The sequence below is a fragment of the Balaenoptera ricei genome, chromosome 5 (assembly GCF_028023285.1).
Source record: "Balaenoptera ricei isolate mBalRic1 chromosome 5, mBalRic1.hap2, whole genome shotgun sequence".
In the NCBI taxonomy this organism is placed as follows: Eukaryota; Metazoa; Chordata; class Mammalia; order Artiodactyla; family Balaenopteridae; genus Balaenoptera; species Balaenoptera ricei.
Window position 1 is genome coordinate 111,333,542 of NC_082643.1, and position 12,835 is coordinate 111,346,376.

Here is a 12,835-nt window from a genome sequence, read left to right on the forward strand (position 1 = left end):
CTACCCTGTCCGAAAGTAGAAATTAACATAAAACATATCTGTCAGTTAAATTCAATAAGGATTTGACCAAATTCCCTCTGATTCATCCTAGTTAGAATCCGAGGCAGCCATCGTTTACTTTGAAAACTGCCCAGCAGGTGTATGAATAGCAACTCCAAAAAGCGTAGAGCCTTGACCATTTTAAAGAAGGCAACATCCCTTCTAAAAACATAACTGCTGAGCTCATAAAAGAAATCTCACACGGCCGTCTTGTGCTCTCGAATAGCTGCGGAAAAGCGCAGTGTTCCGCTGAGCAAAGAACTACTCTCTCACTGTTTATTTTGGTTACTGTTTTCTATCCTTAATGAGAAGCAAATCAATTAACAGGACATATGACATGGTGGTTAGTCACCTAAGGGAAAGTATTATTAGCCTCATTAACTTGGAGAACCCTTCCAGCTCTCACCTAGAGACTAACCCTGCCAGGCAATCCTTTGAGGTCTGGAAACCCACTCTTTGACCCAGGCCCAGGCAACACGCAGTGAATAACCGCTGGTGCCCCAAGCCCACTCACACCGACGTCAGGAAGCCGTTCCCGAGAAAGGCGACGTGCGGGGGTGGGGGGATCTCTTCCCGGCCCCACCCTTGAAAGTTGCAGGGAGTGGCACCCAAAGAACTTTCCCAGATTGTTCTCTGTCACCGCTCAGGGAGGTCCCCTCCAGCCTTTCCCCGCTGAGCCAATCTGCCCCGCCTGCCAAGCCCCTCCTTCCCTGCACCTTTAACGGCTAGGAGCAGAGAGCCGCGGCTGGGGTTCACTTCGCAAGAAGTCGCACCGGTTTTTCGAGCTCCGCTCTGCGCCTGGAGAGCCACAGCAGCGGGAGCGGGCGCCGCCGGGTGAGTCACTGTTTGGAAATGGAGTGGGCGGGCAAGGGTGTGAGAGAATGAATGATGTCAGGAGCGCGCAGGGCGGCGGGCGGGGAGAGCGGGCCGCGGGGCCGCGGTAAACACCGAGCGCCGCGCCGCGGGCTGAGCGGGGAGACCCCGCCCTCCGCGCGCAGGGAGCCGTCCTCGGCCGCCCGAGCCCGGCCGGTGCTGCAGCGCCGCCGACAGCGGCCTCGGAGGCGGCAGCCGCGGGAGCGACCCGGGAGGTGCTTCCCTGGCAGGGCCGAGGCAGGAGAGGGCGAGACCCCGAGCAAACTTTACAGCGGCTTCGGCCGGGGGCGGCTGCGGCAGCGGGGTCCGTCCCCTAGCAGATCCCGGGCCCGGGAGCTGGTGCGTCCGGCCGGGAAGGTCTGGAGCCCCAGGTGAGAGCGGGTAAGGAGCGCCGGAGGGGCCGGGGAGGAGGATGGGCTGGAAAGCCGTGCGGCGGGCGCAGCGCGGGGAGGGCAGGGTGGACTGCGAACGCGGACGTGGCTCTAATTCGGCTCCCACGCGCCCCGCCCCAAGGCATCCTTCCCTGATTTTGCCTGATAGAGAGGATGGACGTGTGGCTTCGTCTCCACGCTCTGAGCATTCATCTCATTCATTTGCAACCATTGCGGGTCACTGGGTCCTGACGTTGAAAGGACACAGATTGAGCCATAGATTGTCCTGAGCCACTCTGGAGGTCAGGACTGAAGTTCAAAGGAGGTGGAGGAGGGACTGTCTTTAAGCTTTTTTGAGAGGCACTTACTGATGATGTGTGAACGGTAAGAACCCAGCTCTGGGCTGCCCACACTGAAACGTTTCCACGTTTGGCATTCCAAAGCTACTGTCCTTAAGGAAAGGGAGGCTTGGTGTTTCAGCGCAAATAGGTGCGAGTGGACCCGTCTACTTCTGTGAGGTATGGATAGTTAATAGCCCGCGGCTACTTCTTGAAACAACTCAAACGTTATGTCCTGTAATTTTTATATATCAGTCTTTGCCCTTCTTCTATTTCATCTTGCTCGCTCTAATACGGCCTTAAGATCGTTTCGACACGTTATGTTAAATTTTTGAAGAGATTCAGTTGTTTAGTGTCTCTAGGTGGGTGTGGATTTTGAACTTAACTTTCCAAATCCTTGGTTTCACTCCTAGTCACATCTGTTAATGGTGGGTTCTCAGTCGCATTAAACACTCTGAACTAGTAAAATGGAACTGTAACTGCTTCAGAGGATAATAATGAGAATTAAACCTCAGAAGACCTATCATAATGTCTGGCACAAAGCAGACCTCAACAGATTTTAACTGTTTATATATAAATAGTGTGTTCCAGCTGCCTTAGATAATCACCAATTAATTTCCACAGGATTTCCTACTTACAAACCTGGTGGGTTGAGGTTTAGAGTGTGAAATACTTTGGCAAATTCCTCAGAGTGTGAAGTAAGTTAAACGCTTCTCTGTGGATACCTGAGAGAGTTCGGGTTCCCACCCCATACCAGGGGAACTGCCATTCACTAAACAAAGTCAGAGCAGTGGCTGAAAGTGACACATGGAATTCGGAGGAAGAAAGGATGTATGGATAACTCTCTAACTTTACCCTTAACTTGTTTTTTTTGCCTTTTAAAAAAATATGCAGTACAAAATTATAGCCCTTTCCTTGGTTTGCTGCTGGCCTTACTTCACAGTAGTCTTCTGGTTGAAGTGTTTTTTAACGAGTTAATGTTTAATTTGGTTTCTCTAGTTTCATTTTTCAGCAAAGCTGGTTGACTTCTGAACATGGAGGGAAACACTTGGACACCTTTGGGTTGCTGCCTACTGTCTTTTCACAGAATCTTATAAAAATCCCTAGGAGATAGTTGGAGGGATAGGGAGCATTTGCTCAGGTGTTACTGAAAACATTTGTTTTTACCTTATATCTGCAACAACTTTTAGGGTCAAAGGTTACAGGGAATGTTTTTTTCCACAGTGTGATGCAGAGATCTTGGGCTTCAGAATCCAGAAGACCTAAGGCTATCCGGGGGGTAACTTACTGGCTGTGTTTCTCTGAGCAATTTACTTAAACTCTCTGGAATTCTTGTGGGACTTCAAACAAAATATAGGGAAAAACATAGAAATAATCTTACATCTATTAAAATAGACAGTGGAATACAAATGAGAACTTTTAAAAAAGTGATAGGTTGAAGTGAGATGTTTGTTTTCTTAAGGAAGAATTACTGAGAATTCTAGACAGTTTCAGATAAGAGTAGCCTATCCACCTTTATCTAATTCCATTATGAGGGATTTGAAGCCTCCATCGTGAACTACTACTATCAGATATTTATTCTGTTGGTGAATGTTTAGTGAGCAGCTACTATATTCCAGCCACTATGCTAGGTACTAGCAACGCTAACATGAAGGAGGCACCGTAACTGGCTTACAGTCTGGTAGAAAGAGCCCCTAGGCTTTGATTATGGAGAGGAAAAAAGAGTCAAAAAGAAGGAGAGAGGAAGGGACTTGGGAGGAAACCAGAAGTGATTAGGCTATGATAGGCTGCCTCCCACTGATAATTTGAGATCTACTGGCTTTCTAGTGAACTGGTTTCTCATAAGTTTTGAGGCTGAACCATGCAAATATGCCTTGCTTTACCCAGTAACAATATTATATAGACAAATTTAGTCCTTAAGTCAAGTATTTTTAAAATAAATTTATTTTATTTTATTTTAATTTTTGGCTGTGTTGGGTCTTCATTGCTGCGTGCGGGCTTTCTCTAGTTGTGGCGAGCGGGGGCTACTCTTCGTTGCGGTACATGGGCTTCCCACTGCGGTAGCTTCTCTTGTTGTGGAGCACGGGGCTCTAGGCGTGCGGGCTTTGGTAGTTGTGGCTCACAGGCTTAGTTACTCCGCGGCATGTGGGATCTTCCCAGACCAGGGCTTGAACCTGTGTCCCCTGCATTGGCAGGCGGATTCTTAACCACTGTGCCACCAGGGAAGTCCTTTTTTTTTTTTTTTTTATGTGGCCATTTTTAAAAAGTCTTTATTGAATTTTGTTACAATATTGCTTCTGTTTTATGTTTTGTTTTTTTTGGCCGAGAGGCATGTGGGATCTTAGCTCCCCGACAGGTATCGAACCTGCATCCCCTGCATTGGAAGGCGAAGCCTTAATCACTGGACTACCTGGGAAGTCCCAAGTCAAATAATTTTAAACATATCAGAGCAAACTTGTTTAAATGAAATCTGAAGGGTAAAATCAGTTCAACCAAGATTTATTTACTGTGAGCAAAGACAGCACTGTCGTAGATTTTTAAGAGAATAATCACCGTGTGAATAGTATAATATTTCAATTTCTTACTTGTAGAGGTTTAAAAGTACAAGGTAAACAAATCAGCCGCCACCCAGAAAATTACTTAGTGTTATATCCTCAAATGCTTTCTCACCGCTATGAACATACAACATCGAGAGCTAACATGTATAGCACTTACTGTGGGCCGGGCAATATGCCAGTTACTTTGTACAGAGAATCTCATGTTATCCTCACTCTAACCCTATGAGGTAGGTACGATTATGGAGGAAAAAAACTGCTTTAGGGAAATTAAGGAACTTTCCTGAAGTTACACAGCTATAAAATTATTCTCTACAAAACCGGGTTTGTTCTCTACATACTGTTTTCTAACTTTTTATTTTTCACCCAAATATGGATGCCTCTATATCACTAAAATATGCTTAAACAGCGTCTTTTATAGTTTTCTATTGAATGGCTGCATCTCAACTAAACCAATCCCCTACCATTGGACAGTTAGTTTGTTTCCAGTTTTCACTATTTTAAGCAACTCTGCAGTAAGTATCCTTCTAACTATATCTGTGTGCAATCCATGATTATTTTAGTCATTTTAAAAAGTGAATTATGATCTTTAATTTATCTGCCTTTTTTTTTTCACCATATTCAGAATTAGAAACTTTCTCCTTTCTCTTTAGAATTTGTTATAATTTCTGTGTTCCTTTAGTGTTTCTCATAAGATTTCAGCAATAGGATCAACATTCTCTATGGAGGGACACAATAGGTCAGTAGCTCATTACGCAAGGGATTTATGATGAAAATGGAACACAGAGCCTTTCTTAACAACTATTTGTGTGTGTATTATTGTTATTAGACATAAAGCTGAACTTCTTTTATGGGGAAATATAGCAGAATGGAGCAGTGCTGACTTTGCCAGGCAGAAAAGAAATTTTTTAAAAAAATTTTATTGAAGTATAGTTGATTTACAGTGTTGTGTTAATTTCTGCTGTACAGCAAAGTGACTCAGTTATACATATATATTCTTTTTCATATTGTTTTCCATTATGGTTTATCACAGGATATTGAATATAGTTCCCTGTGCTGTACAGTAGGACTTTGTTGTCTATCCATCCTGTATATAATAGTTCGCATCTGCTAATCCCAAACTCCCAATCCTTCCCTCCCGCTTGGCAACCACAAGTCTGTTCTCTATGTCTGTGAGTCTGTTTCTGTTTCATAGATATGTTCACTTGTGTTGTATTTTAGATTCCACATATAAGTGTTTGTCTCTCTTTCTGACTTACTTTGCATAGTATGATAATCTCTAGGTTCATACATGTTGCTGCAAATGGCATTATTTCATTCTTTTTTTATGGCTGAGTAAGTCTATTGAAAATATGTACCACATCTTCTTTATCCATTCCTCTGCTGATGGACATTTAGGTTGTTTCCATGTCTTGGCTATTGTAAATAGTGCTGCTATGAACATAGTGGGTGCATGAATCTCAGAAAAGAAATTCTACTTCTACAATTTGCCTCCTTGGTACCCATTAGGATAGACAGTTTGCATTTTGCAGATATTACATATACAGCAGATGTATCATCAGGTTTAGAATAAGCTCATCACTTTTAAATAGATCACCTTTTAAAAAAATCTTAGAAATTTGTTGTTTGATTTCTTGAAAAGTGTATCATTGCTAAGACATTTTCCGTTTGATTTAATGAATGAAAGTGCAAGAAATATCCATTAGCTAGTTTTCATTATAGGTATAAAGCATTTCTTCATTTAAACATTTCTCAAGTTTTATTATAATATCATACCCTCTTTGCTACCCTGAGTCAAACTTTTTATTATTATTATTTTTTTGGCTGCGTCGGATCTTAGTCGCGGCACGCAGGCTACTCTCTAGTTGCGGTGCGCGAGCTCAGTAGTTGCGGCACATGGGTTTAGTTGCCCCGAGGCATGTGGGATCTTAGTTCCCCGACAAGGGATCGAACCCACGTCCCCTGCATTGGAAGGCGGATTCTTAACCACCGGACCACCAGGGAAGTCCCAAGTCAAACTTTTAATTTTGCTTTGGGTTTATATTTCCATATCCAATGCTAGTTACTTTATCCTCATGGTTTTGATAAAGGATGTTGGAATATGAGTAGTGTTCAATTCAGCCTCTTCATACAGAAACCCAGATAAGTTCAATTTGTTAATTCCTAACAATGACTTTTAATTCAAAGCAGAATTTAAAAAACAGCTAATAAAATTGCAGTATAAATAGGTTAATCAGTTATTTGCTGATTGGTTTTCCCTACTGTCAAACCCTAATTTGATGATTTGCTTACAGTTTAAAATTCAGCCTTACAATTTTGTGTCTTTAGATTGATAGTGTCACTTAAAACTTTCAAACAAACTTGTTCACTTTCTTAGATCTTTTTTTTAAAAGCAGCATTAACTGGATTGAGTGTTTGTCTTATATTTACATCTTTTCTCCCAGTAAACCCCTTGTACTATTTAAAAAGAATAAAACCACATACTAAAATTGTTAAAGAGGAGGGAATAAAAGGAGATGAAAGATAATTTTGAAGCCACAGTTGTCAGAAAAGACAGCTAGCCTACTAAAAGTCAGATGAAGTGAAAGGCTCTGGAAGGGACCTTCAGTTAAGTGTCATTTCTCCACCTGGTAGTGTCTGTGCTGAGCTTCATTTAGGGTGATACATTTGACTGTGGAAAGAGAAATACCCAAGTGTTAGGGCTGGCCTCAGGCAAAATTGAGAAATTGAGCTGAAATACTCACCTTAGGGCATCCTTAACTCTGAGTTTACCGGGCAGGACTTGCCTACACCAAGAAAGTGCTCGATGAGTACCTGTATAAGGGCAAATTGCTATCCAGTTGAAAATGTGGACCTGGAGCCATCATATTTATGGAAAACTAGGGGATGAGTATCCACCTCTGGAATTTATTTTATTTTTGGCCACACCACGCAGTATGCGGGACCTTAGTTCCCTGACCAGGGATCGAACCCGCCCCCTGCAGTGGAAGCTCTGAGTCTTAACTGCTGGACCAGGGAAGTCCCCCTACCTCGGGAATTTAATGACCTCTTTTCAATTAAGATGATTAGCAATGCAAAATACACGGTAAGAGTTAAACTTCTGAAAAGCTTTTCCACAAATGGGAGGGACTTAAGGGAGGAGTAGCCCTGGAGGTGGGGAAACAACTGTAGAAAGATGCAAGTGTACCAAAGGCAGATTCTGTGTCCCTTGGAAGGTAGTACCTAATCCCAAGGCTTGCTGGGAATTGGCTCCTGCTGTTGAAACTGGGGTCACATGTGATCCTGGAGGGTCTGGCCTGCCAGGGGTGAAAATGCATGTTCCGGGCCTCTCTGACCTGCTCTGTTGATGGGAATCATCCTGGGAAGCACCTCTTAACATGCACCCCACCCAGATGGGTTAAGGATACTTTGCCTTACCTGGGAATACTTTAAGTAGGTAGTCTGATGTAACTAGAGAAAATGTGAAGGAATGAGTTTTCATTTAGCGAGTAGGAAAAAGGGTTAAAGAATAAGTGGTTTTGGGTTAGGGATCACTTAGCTAATTGGGATGCCAAGGAGGGATACGTCTAGATAGCAGCCCACTTCCAGTGAGAAGTGAAGACCTTTCAGGAAAAGACTGGCAGCAGTAGTTGAAAATGAAGCTAAGCCTTTAAAACAGAGAGCCGCCAAACGCTTGAGTTGGTTCTCCAAGCTTCACCAAACACAGAAGCTGGAGATAGTGCAGTAAAATAGTGATGGTTAGATAATGGTAGATACTCAGATAGGTTCTAGAGAAGACTAAATCAAATTCTCTATCTTCAGACAGCCCTGCAAAATAGAAATTGTGTTATGTCCACTGTGGAAGTAGGGAAACAATTTAGAAAGGTTAATATACTCAAGGCTGCAGAGCTGGTGGGAAAAGGAGCAGGGTTTTGAAGCCAGGGGCAGCTGATTCTCTTGCCCACGCACTGCCCAGTATCCCCCTAGGCTTTCTGTAATCTCTCCGCTAGCTTTGGAGATACAGCAGGTTTGAGGGGGGGGATATATTTTGATATGGGATTGTATGTCTACCACCCATCTCCTGGAATGCTTCTCTGGTCTGTGCTGCTTCAGGCAATGAAGTAATGCCAGAGAGATGGAGGCCCATAGGCTTACTCAGGCCACACTTGGACTTAAGTCCCAGCAACATCCCTCACCACTAGGTGACCTGAACAACTTCCTCTGATGAACCTCCATTTCCTGGCTGTGAAATGGGAATAAGATAGTATTTACTTCCTAAAGTGACTATGAATTATATGACTTTAAATGTGTAAAACACTGAGGATAATGCTTGGTGGCTCAGCTATTACTTTTTGCATATAGACTATACTTCTAACTTTTAAAACAAAGGGTTCATTCCTATTGTCCCCCAAATCAAATTGTTTCTCATTATTTCTCATGAAGGTAGTGTATTTTTCTTGTAACCTAATAGCCATTTGTTATATCTTGCCTGCATTGGTAGGATCTGGGTCCTATCCCTCTCTCCTCCTCCCTTCAGGGTTAAAATAAAATTATTAAAATTGGTTGTCCACTGCCATTGAATTCAAGAACTTTCGTAAGGAGTATATAACATCAGCTGTGAATGCTGAAAAGCTTTCAGAGCTGCCATCACAATATGCCAGCCGTCTCAGCAGATGCTGGTAGCGCTGGTGAGCCTAACCGCCACTGTCCCTCACAGAGCTCAGCCTTCCGCGGAATATTGTACCATGAGCGCCACTGTCCCAGAAAACGCCGGGGCCATTAAGAATCACAGACCCTACTGTCCTCCCCGGACAGTATGCTCTACATCTTTCTTTAGGAGGCCCTGAGACAGTCTATCTAACACAGCCGCTACTGTTTTCTGAGATTTGCATTTGATCTGCAAGTTATTTAACCATCCAGTTATTACTGCCCCAGTAGTTGCTACCAAACTTTAGTAGCAACAAAGGGCATTGTTTCTGTTAAATTAATATTTATGTGTGTATATATATGATATCATATCCTCTGTGATAGGTTAGCTAGTGCTGAGAGGGTACACTCCCTTGGTGTATAGTTTGGTTGGCAAGTTATAAGCAGCAAGCAGGAACATTTACAATTTTATTTTCCAAATACTTAAAGCATTCACTATATGCCAGGGTTTGTTCTGAGCACTTAGAACTCTTACTCATCTCTTCCTCCTTAAACACTCTGAGACAGATATTATCCCCATTTTAAGAATCCTCTTTTGAGACACAGAGAAGTTAAGTCACTTGCCTAAGGTCACACAGCTAGTATGAGGCAGGCAGAATTGGGTTTTGAAAGCAGACAGATTGGGTATGAAGTCTAACCACTGCACTGTCGTTTGTAGAATCTAGCATGTATCTCACTCTTTGGGCCTCATTTTATCCTTGCACATGCAGTTTTAGCAAAGGGAACATCACACCCGTCCGTACATGCCATCACCTCCTTATGATTTACCATGTGGAGGACTACAGCTAGGTCATATATTTCAGTGTTGCTATTGAAATGTATTGATGATACAGTATTGCCAAACATTTCTCTCAAAAAGCTTGTGAGTGCTCAATCAGGCCTGGTGTTGCGTCCGGGAAAGGAGCAGTGCATTCTTTCTCCCAGTCCCCTGATCAGCACACTCAGCTGCAACCTATTCCTGCTGCTTTTTTTTTTTAAAACATATTTTTTAAGTTCTCAATTAAAAAAAAAATTTATTTATTTAGTTATGGCTGCGTTGGGTCTTCATTGCTGTACACGGGCTTTCTCTAGTTGCGGCGAGCGGAGACTACTCTTCGTTGCGGTGCGCGGGCTTCTCATTGCGGTGGCTTCTCTTGCTGCGGAGCACAGGCTCTAAAGTGCGCGGACTTCAGTAGTTGTGGCTCACAGGCTCTACAGCACAGGCTGAGTAGTTGTGGCACACGGGCTTAGTTGCTTCGTGGCATGTGGGATCTTCCCAGACCAGGGATCGAACCCGTGTCCCCTGCCTTGGCAGGCAGATTCTTAACCACTGCGCCACCAGGGAAGTCCTCCTGCTGCTTTAATGTTACTTATTCTTTTAAATTTTAGGGCTTTCACCTATTGTAAATTAAAATATTTAAAAGTCCTTATTGGAGGAGAATAGCTTGCACATGTGAGGTTTCTTTGAATGTTTTCTAGTTACTCTTGGAGATGGTGGTAGGCAGAGTAATGGTGCCCCAAAGATGTTTACATCCTAATCCCCAGAAACTATGAACTTGTTATGTTACTTGGCAAGGAGGGATTAAGGTTGCTAATCAGCTGACTTAAGATACGGAGACTATCCTGGGTTATCTGCGTAGACCCAATGTAATCACAAGGATCCTTGTAAGTGGAAAAGTGAAAGAGAAGAGTCAGAATCAGAGAGTTGGCACCATTAGAAAAACTCAAACGGCCATTGCCGGCTTAAGATGGAAGGGGGCCACGAGCCAAGGAATGCACGCTATCTCTAAGAAGCTGGGAAAGGCTGGGAAATGGATTCTCCCCCGGGCCTCCAGAAAGGAGCACAGCCCTGCTGACATTTCAGTGTTAACCCACTGAGTCCCCTTTTAGACTTCTGATTTCTAGAACTGTAAGAGAAGAAATTTGTGTCGTTTTAATCCATTAACTTTATAGTCACTTCTACAGCCGCAACAGGAAACTAATACAGAGAATTACTAGATCAGTGCTTTGATTTGTTACTTTATGCCAGCCCTGTGAAAGAGCTGCTTCATCTCGTATTTTATTGTATGCACATGTCAAGTGTAGCAAGTGTTTACATTTGGGCGGGGCTGTTTTATTTTGCATATAAACTGAACCACTTTGGGGCAGAGGGAGTTAACTTTTGATAATTCTATACATTTGTATACAGATGTATACTGTCTATTTTAAATGACAGTATCAAGGTTTTAGCAAAAAAAGAAAAGTCTTGTTGATTCCAGAGCAAGTGGAGCCAGCTGGGCCTTTCATCAGAGTTGCCTAACAGAAATGTGGCTTTGTACCCCATGTGGCAGTCCTTATAGCCTTGCATTTGTTTGGGGTAAGATGATGGTCCACATGTGGTGGTGCTGATGGTTGTGGGCATATTATCCCTTGAGTTTTGACTCCAGATTCTCTTTATTTTATTTTTATTTTTTATTTATTTTTTATTGAGGTATAGTTGATTTACAATATTATATTAGTTTCAGGTGTATGACATAGTAGTGATTCAAAATTTTTATAGATTATACTCCATTTATAGTTATTATAAGATATTGGCTGTGTTCCCTGTGCTGTACAACATATCCTTGTAGCTTATTTATTTTATATATAATAGTTTGTACCTCTTAATCCCCTACGACTATCTTGCGCCTTCCTCCTTCCTCTCTCCCCACTGGTAACCACTAGTTTGTTCTCTATATCTGTGAGTCTGTTTCTTTTTTGTTATATTTGCTAGTTTGTTTTATCTTTTAGATTCCACATATAAGTAATAACATACAGTATTAGTCTTTCTCTGTCCAACTTATTTCACTAAGCATAATATATCCTCCAGGTCCATCCATGTTGTTGCAAATGGCAAAATTTCATTCTTTTTTTATGGCTGAGTAGTATTCCATTGTATGTATATATATCTCACATCTTCTTTATCCACTTGTTTATTGATGGGCACTTAGGTTGCTTCCATATTTTGGCCACTGTAATGCTGCTATGAACATTGGGGTGCCTGTATCTTTTCGAATTAGTGTTTTCATTTTCAGGTATATACCCAGGAGTGGGATTGCTGGATCATATGGTAGTTCTATTTTTAGGTTTTTGAGGAACCTTCATACTGTTTTCCACAGTGGCTGCACCAGTTTACATTCCCACCAACAGTGTCCAAGGGTTCCCTTTTCTCCACATCCTCACCAACATTTGTGGTCTTTTTGATGATAGTCATTCTGACAGATGTGAGGTCAGATTCCCTTTACATTTTAAAAATCTTTTTCTTGCTGGGCTTGCCTAGCAATGTTATTATGAATTCTTTGAGAGCAAGAGCACTTCTATACAGTGGCTTTTCAAATTGTAATGAATTAAACAAATAAAAGGTGGTGTCATTCATTGGGTCATCTGTAGGAAGTACCTAGAGGGTTATAGACCCCAGAGTAGACGGTATCTTGGAATCAGCGTGTCAATTATGGAAATTAAAAATAGCAAGAATTATCATAATGGACGGGACTAGTTTTTGGTTTTTGTTTTTTTTAAGGAATCCTCCAGTAACTATCTTAAATTGTCATTTGGAGACAGCTTGCATCAGTTAAGGACCCCTTTGTGCAATGTAGAAATAGCGCCAGTGTAAGAACTAAAATCTTGGGAATTTTCCTACTTAAGAAATGAAATAAGGGATAATATAAGATTTTTGGTAATTTTAAAGAAATATGGGTGGAACATTAGCTGGATGCTGTAATATACATATAGCAGTTTCTAGAGGGAAGAGACTGTCTTGTGTAGAAGTAGAAAAAAATTGGAGACTCTTAAAACCACAGAGATAGGATATTTGGAGTCATTTTGTTAAGGACATATTTTATTTAAGAACATACTTAACCAATGTATCAAAATGTTATCATATTTACTATTATGATTATAATCAATGTAAAAATTCTTGACATTTTAACTTTTTTTCTAAATCTTCGAAATCTGGTGTGTATTCTACACTTAACTG

The 12,835-nt window shown here is 42.0% G+C and overlaps 1 protein-coding gene across 13 annotated transcripts in view; it reads left to right on the forward strand.

Annotated features, from left to right (window-relative positions):
- The first annotated feature begins 779 nt into the window (after nt 1-779).
- Nucleotides 780-12,835, forward strand: part of SGMS2 (sphingomyelin synthase 2) — a 101,690-nt gene continuing 89,634 nt past the window's right edge. For 9 of the 13 annotated variants that reach the window (XR_009503345.1, XR_009503347.1, XR_009503346.1 and 6 more), the window contains exon 1: nt 998-1,283. The gene's annotated coding sequence lies outside the window, so the exon portion shown is untranslated. Of the gene's footprint in view, nt 874-997; nt 1,294-1,579; nt 1,668-12,835 lie in introns of those variants that run through there. The other 4 variants (XM_059923387.1, XM_059923396.1, XM_059923391.1 and 1 more) reach the window with 3 other exon arrangements.